The 13372-nt window shown below is 39.6% G+C and overlaps 1 protein-coding gene across 10 annotated transcripts in view; it reads left to right on the top strand.

Annotated features, from left to right (window-relative positions):
• Positions 1 to 13372, top strand: part of CELF2 (CUGBP Elav-like family member 2) — a 376801-nt gene that overhangs the window by 186273 nt on the left and 177156 nt on the right. Inside the window, exon 1 of one of the 10 annotated variants that reach the window (XM_056338922.1) lies at positions 11277 to 11295. The exons of the other annotated variants lie outside the window; for them this stretch is intronic. The gene's annotated coding sequence lies outside the window, so the exon portion shown is untranslated. Of the gene's footprint in view, positions 1 to 11276; positions 11296 to 13372 lie in introns of those variants that run through there. 10 annotated transcript variants of the gene reach the window in all.

Raw genomic sequence — 13372 nt, 5'->3', positions numbered from 1 at the left:
TATGGAGTTTTCTGGTAGCTGACACCTCCACGGAAAAGTGGGAATGTCAGCCGATGAAAGCAGCATTAGCATCTTGACAGATGTGTGTTATAATGGTGTCTTTAGACAAGTTTGGAAGTAAAACAGACCTCATGTGTTTCTTAAGAAAGTTATTTTATGCCACAATTTCTGTGGTGTGTTTTTTTTTTCAAAGTCTTGTTTTGAAAGGTAACTATGATAAAATCAAGTCTTCCAGAGCTGGCTGCACAGCCTTTGAGGAAAAGCCCAGGGTTCTGTCGCTCAATTCTGCCCAGAGCTTGCATTATTAAGAGTAATATGGAAGCAGAATCCCCTTTCTTCTTTAGTCCCCTTGCACCATATCTTTGTAGGCATTTTAAAAATTTGCATTATGTACCGAAATAGAAAGTTCATCAGAAAGCTGGCAGATAACAAACCTTACAGTCAATGGAAAAGCTGTAAAAACAGCAGAGTCGTAAGTATTTAGCAACATCACAGTAGCCTTGTTCCACATTTGCAATTAATACACGTCTGTGTTTGCATTTGTTATAGGACTCTTGACAGCACCAACATAACAAGAAAAACGAACAACCTGAGTAATAAATCTCTGGAGGCATTCAGCAAGTGCCATAGGGCTCATTAATCTTGATTATTCCCCATAATAGATAACTTCACAAATCATCTATTCTCCCCAATCATGCACATAAGGATAATGTATATATAATAGCCTCCCGTACTGTAAAACCCCAAATAGAATTTCATTTTTTAAATATAAGTCTTGACAAATGCAAGACAAATATTTATAGAAAAAGAATGGGGATGAATAACAATGAACTGCACTGAAACAAGTGGGGCAAAGACTGCTGTGAAAAGAAGGTGACATCTTTTCCGGGTTTTGGGTTTGTTCCCACCTGTCCCCGTTGCCCCCTGCCCCCACTTTATGATCTCTCTATGATATCTCTATTTGAATCAAGGAAATAATTTATTTATAGCCTGAAGTAGATGGGATTTTCTTCCTGAGAGTTTTGGCCAGGGAGCCTGCAGCTGCAGTCTTCATGCATGCTTCTTAAGGAATGTAGACAGGGGAAAAGAGGAGCAGCTGAGAAATATCCAGAATTCCAAACAATTTAGTATTTATAATTTATACTATCAATGCTTTCTTTTTCTTGTACTCTTCCCCAAGCCTTTGAAAAGTGCCAAAGTTATGAAAGAAAAACACAGTTCTGATCTGATGTAGTCTTTACCTGTTCATCAGGTTTTCTCAACTACAACTTAAATCTGCCAGTGCAGCTTAAGAGATCTGTGAAAGACATCATATTTAGACTGCATATGATCCTTTCAATAAGGATAACAGAGGTGTTCTAATACCCATAATTGACACTGGACTGCAGGCTGTGCTTCAGCTCAGAAATGCCAAGGTAATTGTGCAAAGAAAAGAAAATATAGGATATTAACTTGATATATATATAAATAAAATTCTGAGTTTAATGCAGTTGGTATTAAAAAAGGACAGACAAGTGGAGTGTGGAGGAAAACAGAACTTTTTTTTTTTTCCTATACAAGTGGACCAGTACCTTTTATATCTTCGTAATTGTAGTGACCTTAACCTGATGCTTAAGAGTAAGTTCTGCTGATTGAAGTTTCAGCAGTGTAAAGATGTATTCAGAGCTGATCCTTCCTTTCATACAGTATAAAGCAGGAGATTTGATTGCCCTCATCTTTGCTCACATCCCCATTTTGCCACCTTTCTTCTCCCTCCCTCCCTCCCTGTGTCCAAATGCTCTCAAAACCCCAAGATTTTGTTCTGTGACCTGGGACACCAAAATAGCAATTTTGTGAGTGGAAAGGATTTAAAAGACTATGAGCTGAACAGCTTTAGGGAGGATTTCCTCCTCTTGTTCACTGTCCCTCCTCCTCCCTTCGTAACAAGTACTCAGGATTCATTTTCCTTAAAATTTAATAGAAAAGAGAATGTGTATCATCTTTCAGAGCTGAAACAAGAGCAACCTGAGGTTTGGATCCATTTCTTTTTCCAAGATCTGCTGCCCACATCACTTGAGCAATTCTGCTGTTTTAATTCTTTTGCATGTGAATGCAATACGTACCTGTAAAGTATCACAGTCCTTTAATAGCCCACCTTGCATGTTTTGTCTCCGTTCCTAAGTACATGCGCATTAATCATATCCATGGGCAAAATATCTTCTGGCACAGAGGTGAAGAAGAGGTCTTACCTCTATGAAGTTTTAAAAAAGGGAGAAAAAAATGGAAAATGTGCACAGTCTTATACATTTGATTGGATGGGTTCAGGATCTTGTAGATTCGGCTTCTGTGTTTAGACCCATTTTTCTTCAGACATCTGCAAAGAACTTTCTAAGGCAGTGTCAAACAGTAGTGCATTTTGGCCTGAAATTTTCCTTTGATATCGGCAGTCTGGTAGTTTGAAGCAGTTTCAAAATCAGGATAAATAAGCTGTATTCCTAGTTGTCTCAGAAAAATTCAAGTAACTCCCTTAACCTCTCTTGGCCTCAGTTTCTCTCTGTATAAAACTGACTAATAATCCTTCACCATCTTTATGAAATGTTCCACAGCCTTCTCATGAAAGGAATTATTTTAAGTTCAAAGTGTTACTCTTAATGAAAGAATTGACTTGCTTATTCTTGAAGAAACACATTATATAAACATCAAAGAGCTGTTAGTAGCAAACGTTAGTCTGCTATAAGTTGCTCCAGTGTCTCATTTAGCAGTATTTTCTCATTCACTTCTCCATGAAAAGGAATGCATTTGATGTATATTGGGATGCCAGATGATACAATTCCATCAGTGTCCATGTGCTGTAGAACTAAGTACAGTGATTGGCGTTGGCCATAATTTCCTATTCTGTCCAAAAATTAGCATGCCAATGGGTGCAAAATGATGTTCAGTCACTGGAAATCAGTCTCTTTCCACTGCCTTGTCTGGCTGATTCCTTCAAAGCACCAGGAGCCAGTGCTGGAGAGAGCTTGAGTTGTGCACTTCAGGTTGTGACCCAATGGGCTACTGGCTGTTTTTCGTGCTTGGACCCATGTTTTGATAACGCTGCTTGCAATCACCTCCAAAAGTGGGAGTATCCTCATGTATTGTTGGGAGATATTATCAAAATGTAGGGGTTGTTTCTTTAGAAGTTAATGCAAAAAGCTATTCAGGTGATGACTGACACTAGCTGACCACCAATAAAAAGAGCTAAGCAGTGGAAAACATGGTACATGGTACGGTGTGTTCTGAAACGGATTAACACACTTAATATGTGTCTTGTTTCCTCTGGCTAGTCTCAGCTCAGCCACATGAGCTTGGTTACTTCTCTGGCTCTTCTCGCTGGTAAACTGCAGAGTGGCAGCAGTCTGTCCGCTTTCCCCGTTTACTCAGCACAGTGAGTTATGGGTTAATGCCTCTTCTCAAAGAAGTGCTTTCTTAGGAGGCAGTTGGAAGAAGAGGAGGAAGGTGGGTAATGAAGAGCTGCTGTGCCATGGGAGGTTCATGGAGGTGAGCTTAGAAGGCAGGGGCAGCACAGCACCCCCTTTACCTGCAGAGGTCTCCAGGGTGCCCTGGCTGCCTCTGGGTGGGGAGCCTGCTCTGCTGTGAGAATGGGCTGTAGAATGGGCACACTCCAAGGGCGGATGTTGCTTCTGGAAGTATGAAAGAAAGCAGTGACATGCAAGAACACCAACATGGTATAGTAGGAGGTGGCCCTGCTGTAACCTGCCCCTCAGCTGGGTTGGAGAGGAAGCAGCACCAAGAGCATTGGTAGTAACTCTGGACAACATGGTCCTGAAGGACAACATTTGTGTTGCTCGAACAGTCTGAGTCTGATACTCCTGTGGTTTTTGCATCTTGGAAAGCTATTGGAAAACCTTTTCTTTTTTGTTATGGTGGTAGAGTGGTACAAAAGGGGGTACTGACCCTTCTGGTTTGACTGGGATTACTGGGCTTAAACTGGCAAAGAACAGTTAAGCAAGGCCAGACTATTAGTACTGGGGCATCTTTGCATCTTTTTAACTGATGATGGTAAGAGAGAGAACATCACTGTGTTAAGGCATTTATTCAAGTTCAAGTACAGAAAGGATTTCAAGGAGAAAGTGGTCCCCCTCCAGGCCTTGCTAAAATGGCAAGTAAAATAAATACAAGTAAATAAGCGACCAGCGCGACCTGGGCAGTGCAGAGGAATTATTTCCATGTTCCAGGATAACATCTAGCATGGTGAGGAGGCAGCACTTAACACCCCTTCCAGTGGTATCTACTTTTGCTGAGAAAGCTGCTCTGTAGGCACTTTGCAATGCTCCTGCACTTGCTTCAGGGAGATCAAGTGACCAAGAACCTGCTCCTGCTGTAAACAGAAAAACACATTAGCTGGTTTATTTTTAAGTTGATTGGAAACTTGACAAGTGAAAGCAGCTCTAAATGACATCCAGATTCAAAAAATGTTACTTTGAGTATCTGAAATTGAAGTTGTAGTTGTGACAGACTCCCAGGGCTCACATCAGCAGAGCTTAAAAGATGAGAAACACATGTTTAAACTCAGATGTCCAATTTAGAAATAAATTCATACAGGCTCTCAATCTCTAGACTAGGACCTGTGTTATGGAGAAAAAGTTTATGTAATGCTGTTTCCATTATAAGTAGAGAATAATTTTCTCAAAAAGACTCTTAATACTGAGCAAACAAGTAAGTTTAGTACTAAAAACATTTTCAGTGCTTCATTGCCTTGGGTTTACAATATCATTTGCACGTCAAATTATATTTCATCTTATGATTTAGTAATGCCAGAAGAATAGATCTAATTCTGTGTCTCATGATACCCTTAAAGATGGAAGATTGCTTTCCATGGAGTGTAAAACTCAATTTGTAGTCATGTGTATAAAACATGACTTTATGGCAGATTAGCTTGCTGTAGATTTAGTTCTCTCTGACAGTGAACTGAAAAATATTAGCATTTCACTGAACACAATATTAATGGCAAGAAGAGAGTATTATTGTAACGTGGAAAGTAGAATGGGATTTTTGAAAGTAGAACCAATAAGCAGAAGAAAATGTATTTAGAGATTTGCAAGTTTAGATAGAGTTGGTTTAACTTTTTCCTTTTCCTCCCCCCACCGTGAGTCATTTTAAAGAAACAGAAGTATACTTGCAGTTGTCAGACTGACTGCTAATGATTTTAAATAAAACAGCAATTATAAGACTGGAAGGTGCCTCTGGACCATATATGTTTCAAGTGACTGCAGCAAATTTGAATTTTTTAAATACATTTTTTAAACGCCTTTTTTTTTTTTAAAAAAAAAAAAATATTTGCAATTGTCTTGTGTAGTGGTCAGATGTAGTGTTTGCTTTTTCCAGTGGAAGGAGAGAGTATAAGCAGAAGCTGAGCGTGAGCATTTCTATGCAGTTCATTATTTATAATGCTGTGCTGATGTTGTCAAGGAAGTGAACATCACCTCCTGGGTGTGACAAGGCTGTCCCTTGACCTGCTAAGTACTTGCATTAGAAAAGGGCCCAAGCCAATTAACATACTGCTAAAACCATTACATCTATGTGTTGCACTGAGGGTTTTAGTTGGAGAGATGGAAGAAGAAAAAAAATTGAAGGAGAAGCCAAGTAGACGCTATAATCAAGAGGATCAAGAGGAGAATGTTTTATGAAGAGTGCTTCATGCTATTCTGTATCCTGCACTTGAATTTTTGCAGCCTATCTTATATGTATCTACCCGGGTGATCCAACATGTTTATACAGAGTCTGCTTTTATAATGTGACTGATAATAATGCAATTCTTTATGCCTAACTCAAAGTTAATATATTCAAGATACAAATGATATATGAGGGCAGTGAAAGCACAGCAACAATTTAGCTGCAGTTGTAGAAAGGTTCCCCATGCTTCTATTTTAAGTGAATAATTTTTATTTATTAACTGTGTTCATTTTAATTCTACAGAAAGTCAAATAATGATGTGTGAAAACAGCATAATAATGCTTTGATATTTCTGCAGAAGTAATAACTGAATTCAATCTGCTTTTAATCTTTCAAGCTATTCATTGTATCCATCCCTTATTCCTATAGTTATCCTTTTCTTCATTCAGCTCTCTTTGGTTAACAGGCAGTGGAGGTCCACCTGTTGCCTTGGGTCAGGCACAAGCTCTGCTTTCTTTTAAAATAGTTTTCAATGTGATTACTGTTCCTTTGTTTCTATTAAGGAAAACATTTAATATTGGAAATGATGTGCTAAATTGTCCCATTCTCTACAGAATATTTTCCACATATTCTAAAGGTTGAAAATTATAGCAGTGTGCTTGTTCTTAATTAGGCACGCTTATATTCATTCGTATTTTCACTAATTTTCTTTCATTTTTAGCTACGGCTTATACTGTGTGGGACCCAGTCCTACAAATATGCATGCAATTAATTTTTCTCACTAGAACTGGTTTTGTTGCTGTTGCTTTTTTGTACAATTTGTGCTTTTTTGTAATCTCCATGGGACCCACTTTGCAACATATACTACTTACACCAACGCGCCCTTGCTGTGGGACGAAGCTTGGTGTGTGGTCAGAACAGGTCGTGAAGGGATGGAAGGGGAAACTGGTTGCAGCCACCTGATGTTGGTTGGTCTGTAACTGGTTTATAACTATCCAGTTGAGAAGAGCAGACAGGTACTTTTAGTGACACAAGGGCTGACACGGATGGCAAAGCGCTCTCAGGAAGCCAAGATGCTTCTTACCACAACCACGTGGCTCACGGTACCTGGGCTCCCCTGCAGAGACCAGCTGCCGTGGTGGTGGAGCTTCAGACCAACAGTGTCAGTTGCACTAAGTTGGAGGGGAAGGCAACAGGGGCACACGGGGCTCCTGGTTCCCAAGCCATCCTGCTGTGATGCTTATTTTACAAGCTATCACAAAATATATTTGTAATCTGTAGAAGATGGGTTATGATGTTCTTTAGGTGATCTCTGTCTTTGGGGGGAGCGTAGGAGGTTAAGTGTGTTTACTCTCAGTTACAATCTAGACTAGAATTTGGCCCTTAAATTTTGTCTCTAGAACAGTTGCTTCTTTGCCAACCAGTAACAGGCTTTTGTTTACCATTGCAACAAGGCAGAAATTTGAGGGGCCAGAGGGACCTGTCTAGCGTGACTTCCTTCCTCTGTGTATGTTCTCTGTCCCAGGCAGAGATGGAGAGCGCTCACAGCTTTTCCTCCTGAAAGCCTCAAAAATAAAAGGAACTTGTACAGTCTGGCATTTGACTGGTACACAGCTGAGCACACACCCCATGCAATGCATTGCTCAGGTTCACCATGCTGATGTGTGCATGACCAACCTGCAGTCGCTCGCCAGCTCCATGACCGGCATGCAGCTGGTATCATCACAGCTTTCAGAACCAACCCCCCAGTGGCATCTTTCCTGGCTGGGGTTTGTCGCCTCCTTCAAGGTGCCCAGTACAGCCTCTCCCTTTGCATGCCCTCAGCTACTGAAGCAGCACTGTCTACTCTGGCAGTGGTAAAAATACATTTCTAGAAAAAAAAAAAGCAGGGCCAAAAAAGATAGGTTTGCTATAAAACCCCCAAGGAAGTAGAGACTTCATGACATCTTAGCCTTGATGGGACCGTAGTGATACCAGTTAACCCTCTCAAGAGAAGTATTTACTGAAACGTTGACATCTATTTTAAGTTGAACAGGCTAGGACAAATAGTGAGGGCTTCCTGTGGTTTATCTGGCTTACTGACATGTGCTAAAACTGCAGCAGCCGAGCCTACCCTAGGACTGTAAACAGCTAGTTAGTCTTCAAAAACACATCTTAACTCCATAGCGACAGCAGTGTCTTTATGCCTCAGCTTTTAGAAAACCCTCAGTCGCTAAGTATGCTGCTCTGTGTTGCATAGCTTACAAAAAGGTGCCCAGAAAAGATGTCTTCAGTTTACGGACTGTGTGGTACTGGGAAAGAATATCAGAGATGGTTTGTCTGCCTGGCCAGAGCAAGGAAACCACCCTTAGCCACACAGTCCTATTAATATCCAATTAATAACAGCTTAGACAGTGTTGCTGCGTGGTGCAACTTAGATGTTGTTACTGTATAGCACAACAGGAGATTTTTCCCCTGTGTGCAAGGTTCAAATACTTTACATACAAGTACTTAGAAATACATGCACGCATTTGTTTTTTTACGGGCTTTCCACATGCCTGACACAAGCACCTTTCGTCCTAACAGTTAGTGAAATCTTGACATTTTTGTTAACCATCTGCAGATCTCTTGAGGCTTTAAAGGCTATTTGTAGGAATTGCAACAGCCATTCCAGATACTTTTAAAAAAATAGACATGGGCTTTAAATAGTTAATGAATGCACATCATTTACCTAAACAGTGTTTTTATAGATCTTTGCAAATATGACATTAATTAAGGGAAGTAACTAAAGCTGAAGTGCCACAGAATGTTAATCCTCAGCATCAGTAATTAGCTGTGGATGAGGATTTTAAAAAATGTTTCCAGTTTATATCATTTTGTTTTGGAAGAAACACAAATGTGTGGGTTGAATTATTAAGAAAATAAATAAGCCCTAAAAAAACCCCCAACCCAACTCTGAAAGAGTGGCTGGATGTGTATCTGTGCTCTTGCCATGAGCCTTTGGGGATCTGTGGCTGGGCTCTGTGATGGAAGATAAATCTGAGATGAACCTGAGACACCCCCTCCACACTGCCTCTCTCCCCCATGCCCATGCCGGGGCTGTGCTCTGCGTTGTTGCAGCAGCCGAAGTGGGGATCCATCAGCCCGGCTGCGCTGCATCCTTGTTAGAGCAAACAGCCAGTGAGACCAGGTAGTGCAGACAACTCCTTGGTCATTAATATGATTGTGTTTTTAACAAACTAGTAAAGGCAGATCTTTGCCTCTGTCCCTCCTGTGTGCCCTGATAATTGTTTTGTTTATCTGCAGAATTTTGCTCACCACAGCGGGCAGTGGAAGGGCTGGCTGTATTCTTTGTTTTCTTAAATTGTTAAATGAAATTACTCAGATTCAGGAAATTAATTTTTGTAGTCTAGATATACAGTGAAAAAAAAAGCTTTGAAGTGCTGATGTCAGTGTAGTCACTCTGAAATTCAGGAATCACCCTTGAAAAATTTTCAGAGGCTTAAAAAGTGAGATTTTTTAAAAATGGTTGCATCCTTTTTAGTTATCTGTTGATATCTGAACCTTTACTTACAATTCATGTCACTCCAAACTTTATTCAACAGCCGTTTCGTATGAAAATGAAAGCCAAGATACCCATACAAATAGGACTTGAAGAATCAGAGCTTTTAAAGTAAAGCATAGTGTTATTATGAGGCTCATATTAAAATCGTGATAATAGCCAGTGTTACCTATTATTTTCTCTCTCTCTCTTTTTTTTTTTTTTTTTTTTAGGATGATTAATTTAACAGCTACTATTGAAATAGCCATAAACAATTTAATAAACCTAGTAAAACTTCAGATGCTTCTTTATTATGCATTCAAATAGATTCTCAGCCTCCTGAGTCCTACTCTACACCCTTGAATGCTGCTAAGTAGTGCCATTAAAACAGCAATACTAGGAGACAATTCTCATTTATGGCGATTGTAAAATAGGGACAAGACACTGGTTTGGATTCAGTTTGAGAGACATATGTTTTCACAAGAAATTCTAAAGAAAATATAGAATAAACTATAGTGTCTCTGGATACTGAAAGGTTCACCGGCCCTGTTGACACGTTAATACTTTCTCTGACTTTCCTATGTTAAGCTTGAAGGTGTGTTAGCAAATGGTAAAAGTGGATCTTCCTACGTATAAGATGCCAGAATTGTGGCTAAAGAATGGTTTTGTCTTACTGAAATATAATTAATTTTCTATAGGCTGATTTCTTTCAAGATTTAGCAGGTTTTGTTAGTTGAGGATGTTTAAGGGGGAGAAGTTAATACAATAAAATATTTTATATTGCTTATGAAGAAAGGCTTGTTTGAAAATAGTTTTTCTTTCTTGAATTCTGGAAAATTTATGCTTTGTTTAAGCTCTGGAAATCCAGGCCTTAAAGACATTCCATTAGTTGAAACATGATGTGTAGGATCTTGTGTCTTTTGCCCTCATTTTTGTGATGTGTATTTACAGGTAATAACTCAAGCTGTATGACAGCTAGGTGAAATGTGAGGCTGTAGTTTTCTCCCTCGGTGGAAAATGGTGAAGCCATGAGCCTTTGATTTTGTGGTTATTTGAATACACTTGAATAAAGATCCAAGTGTATCATTCAGAGGCGTAGTCGAGAATCATCTTTGCAGGTGTAGGGATATGCAAGAATTGCACGGAAAATGTCCCGTGGCCTAGAGCTGTGAGGAGTCTTTGGGGACTGTGGGCAGAGTTTAGTGATAAAGAGCAAGCAGGCAATCCAGCGTGCTGTTGCTGCCTCCAAGAAGTCGTCTTGCGATTCCTTTCTGACACCTATATCGCTGTTTTACCTTTTTCAAGGGTTTTCTGCTTCAGTGATGCAGCTGGAAAACAAGGTGTAATCAGTGGGAGCCATTGCCTTTCTTCTGCTGCTGAATAAGAAGGTCAGGAGTTGCCATGTGCTTCATCCATTTAGTTGAGAAAGTAGGAACAGTACTCATCTCTCTGATAGACCCCTCCTTATGAAATTTTTTTTTCTGCACAGTGACAAGCTGATTAAGAGCAATTTTCTAGAGAGGAAATAAAGCTACCTACAGTAGATAGAGAAGAGAAAAATATTAGGCTCTTGCGTGAATGTCCTTGTATCAGTGGTTGTGCTTCGGTAATTAAATTCTGACAAACAGATGAACAAACAATCTCCAGGGGTAATGAAGCTCAGTCAATGAACCACAAGTCTTCACAAGTACTAACAATAAGAGAAAATACAATTGAAACCCCTGTGTATGTGTTACTCAAAAAGCAAGTTAAGAACTAATTAAAGGGATTTCTGTTTTCCTCTCCAGGCTTTGCATTTAGAAATAGATTTACAGAGTATATTCTCCACATTCCAGTATTCCAGGATTCTTAGATATAAGCATGAGAGTAGGTTTTAAACTTGTTTATTTCAAAAAGGAAATTCAATAAATTTAGTCCCCTCCCTTTACCGAAGTTAGCACCAGCATTATGGGTTTTTCAACAGACTTGAAAACCTGTAACCAGAGAAGTGAAATCCCTCAAATGTAATGTGCTTGCCCTTTGCTTGGGGTGCATGAAATGCAGACTCATGAAAATGTGATCATAGGAATTGAATGCAGTTCCTTCCAGCCTGCTTGGTGATAGCATATTGCACATGCTGAAAAGTAAGTATCTTTTCTGCTCTTCTGAAAAAATGATAACATATGCCATCACATTAACTGTGCAATCAACTCAAATTGGTCATGTCTGTATAAAAGTGCTTTGTGTCATGTGATACAATGATCTAGATTTTTAAGGCCCTTTTTCTTATCACCTGTGACAGAGGCCTGTTCTCACCAATGTCAAAACTGATTTTTTCCTTTTGAAGTATTGTTTCTTAGTTACTCAAAAATATTTTTTCCGGGGGGGGGGGGGGGGAAGATTGGCAAAATGACCATGTCATATGACAAATACAGATGGGAAGTTGGCAGTAAGTAAGGTATCAACTTTCTCTTTTGCTGCTGCTGCTGGGCTGAGAGAGTTAATCCCATAAGTAATGACAGTCACATTAGTTTTATTGATATTTTGTAATCTGTCTTTCCTGTCTCCCCCTGCTTCCCTACGATCCACTCTTGGTTAGTTACCTGCCACATGCTACCTGGTATCTAATTGCTGCATGTGTTACCTTTTTAATTTAAAATTGTACTTTTAGGGGTCAGGTGAAGTATCTTGATGAACAGTGTCAACTGGTTAGATATAAATTATATTTTCCCCTCTCTCCCTCAATAGAACTTGTATTTAAACTGTATTCATCGGAGTGCTCTCTGGCAGCTGTAGATGATAGAGATCATCAGTGGCCGAGCAATGGTCAGAGCACCTTTTGGAGAGGTTTGGCAATTCATCCATAACCACATGGTGGTTTGGAGTGCACCAATTGATAGTGTCCAGGTCCATGGTAAACCTCTATCACCAACAAGCAGTCTGCTCCCCATTTATGAAGCTTATAGCTATAATGTACCTCTTATTTTATTCCTCTTTATGGCAGAGCCATAAACACCGTAAGGGAAAGTCCTGATGACTCAAAAAAACAAGAGCTGAACTGAAGCTGATTTGCAAAATGTTGAAGGTGGTTCTGACATCCTAGTGCTGAAAAAAGATTGGTATCTGGGGTTTAGTTTCTTACCTCTTCCCTCTGTAAACAGGAAGAGTAACTTGAAAGCAAAGGGAGGCTGTGTGAAGGTTATTCTCTGTGCACAGTGGCAGATGGAACTTGTACAGCACAACTAGAGTAAAGAAGGATGGTTGTTTTTTTTGGTGGTTTTGTTGTTATTGTTTGGGTTTGTTTGGTTGTGGTTTTTTGGTTTTTTTGTTTTTTTTTTTTTTTTTTTTTACACCTGTATCTGTGCCAAAATGAAATGTCCATCTTCCTTGGGTGTAAAACAGAAAAGTGTCTATCAGTCGTCTTGAAGGTGCGGCCACACTGCCCTTCACAGCGTGGGAGCTTTTGTATCCCTCTGTTGGCTGGGGTGGCACTGCCTTTGGCAGAAACAAGGGGCTGGGGGCAGTGTGGTCAAGACATGGATGTTTCCTCTACTGGCGTCCAAAGATGGGCAACAGAATGGAAAAGAAAATTTAAGAGCTTCCTTCTCAAATGAGATGTTTCTTCCTACTCTCCATATATAGGTATTTTTTATACAGAAGGGGAAGGAAAAAAGCAGACTCATTTTTATAGCTAACCCATTTACACATTTGCTTTTTACTATTTATGTAATACTTGCTAATGAGGTGACCTGATCTGCTGATGTGGCCACTGATGATGATACACTTTACGTCTAGAATACAGTGCTCTCTCTCTGATGTTAGGTTTAAAGCTTTGTATATTTTAAGTGTTTTAAGTTTCTTCTGAACTGTTTGCTGTGTAGGGTCTATATTATCTGGCGCATAGTATAGTTATGAATAGGTATTTCATGGTCTGCAGAGTTCTTCTTGTTCTTCTTCGCCTTTTATTTATTTATATTACTTATTTTACTTTGCCCCTTTTTCTGCCCCTCCTCCCACCAGAAGAAGTTTCCAAGCATATATAAGGTCTGTGTGTTTTGTCCTTTTGACATATGTGTAAGGATGCCGTGGAATTAGTATTTTATTTTTACAGAATTAATTAAAAAATAAGTATTTCCATTACTTCTCCCTCCTTTGAAGGAAATCCCCTAACCTGATATCTTTTAATCTTCCCTTGGAGAAAGCAGCCCCAACATCTTCCCA

The sequence above is a fragment of the Falco biarmicus genome, chromosome 5 (assembly GCF_023638135.1).
Source record: "Falco biarmicus isolate bFalBia1 chromosome 5, bFalBia1.pri, whole genome shotgun sequence".
Lineage (NCBI taxonomy): Eukaryota > Metazoa > Chordata > Aves > Falconiformes > Falconidae > Falco > Falco biarmicus.
This window is presented reverse-complemented; position numbering and strand designations above follow the sequence as displayed.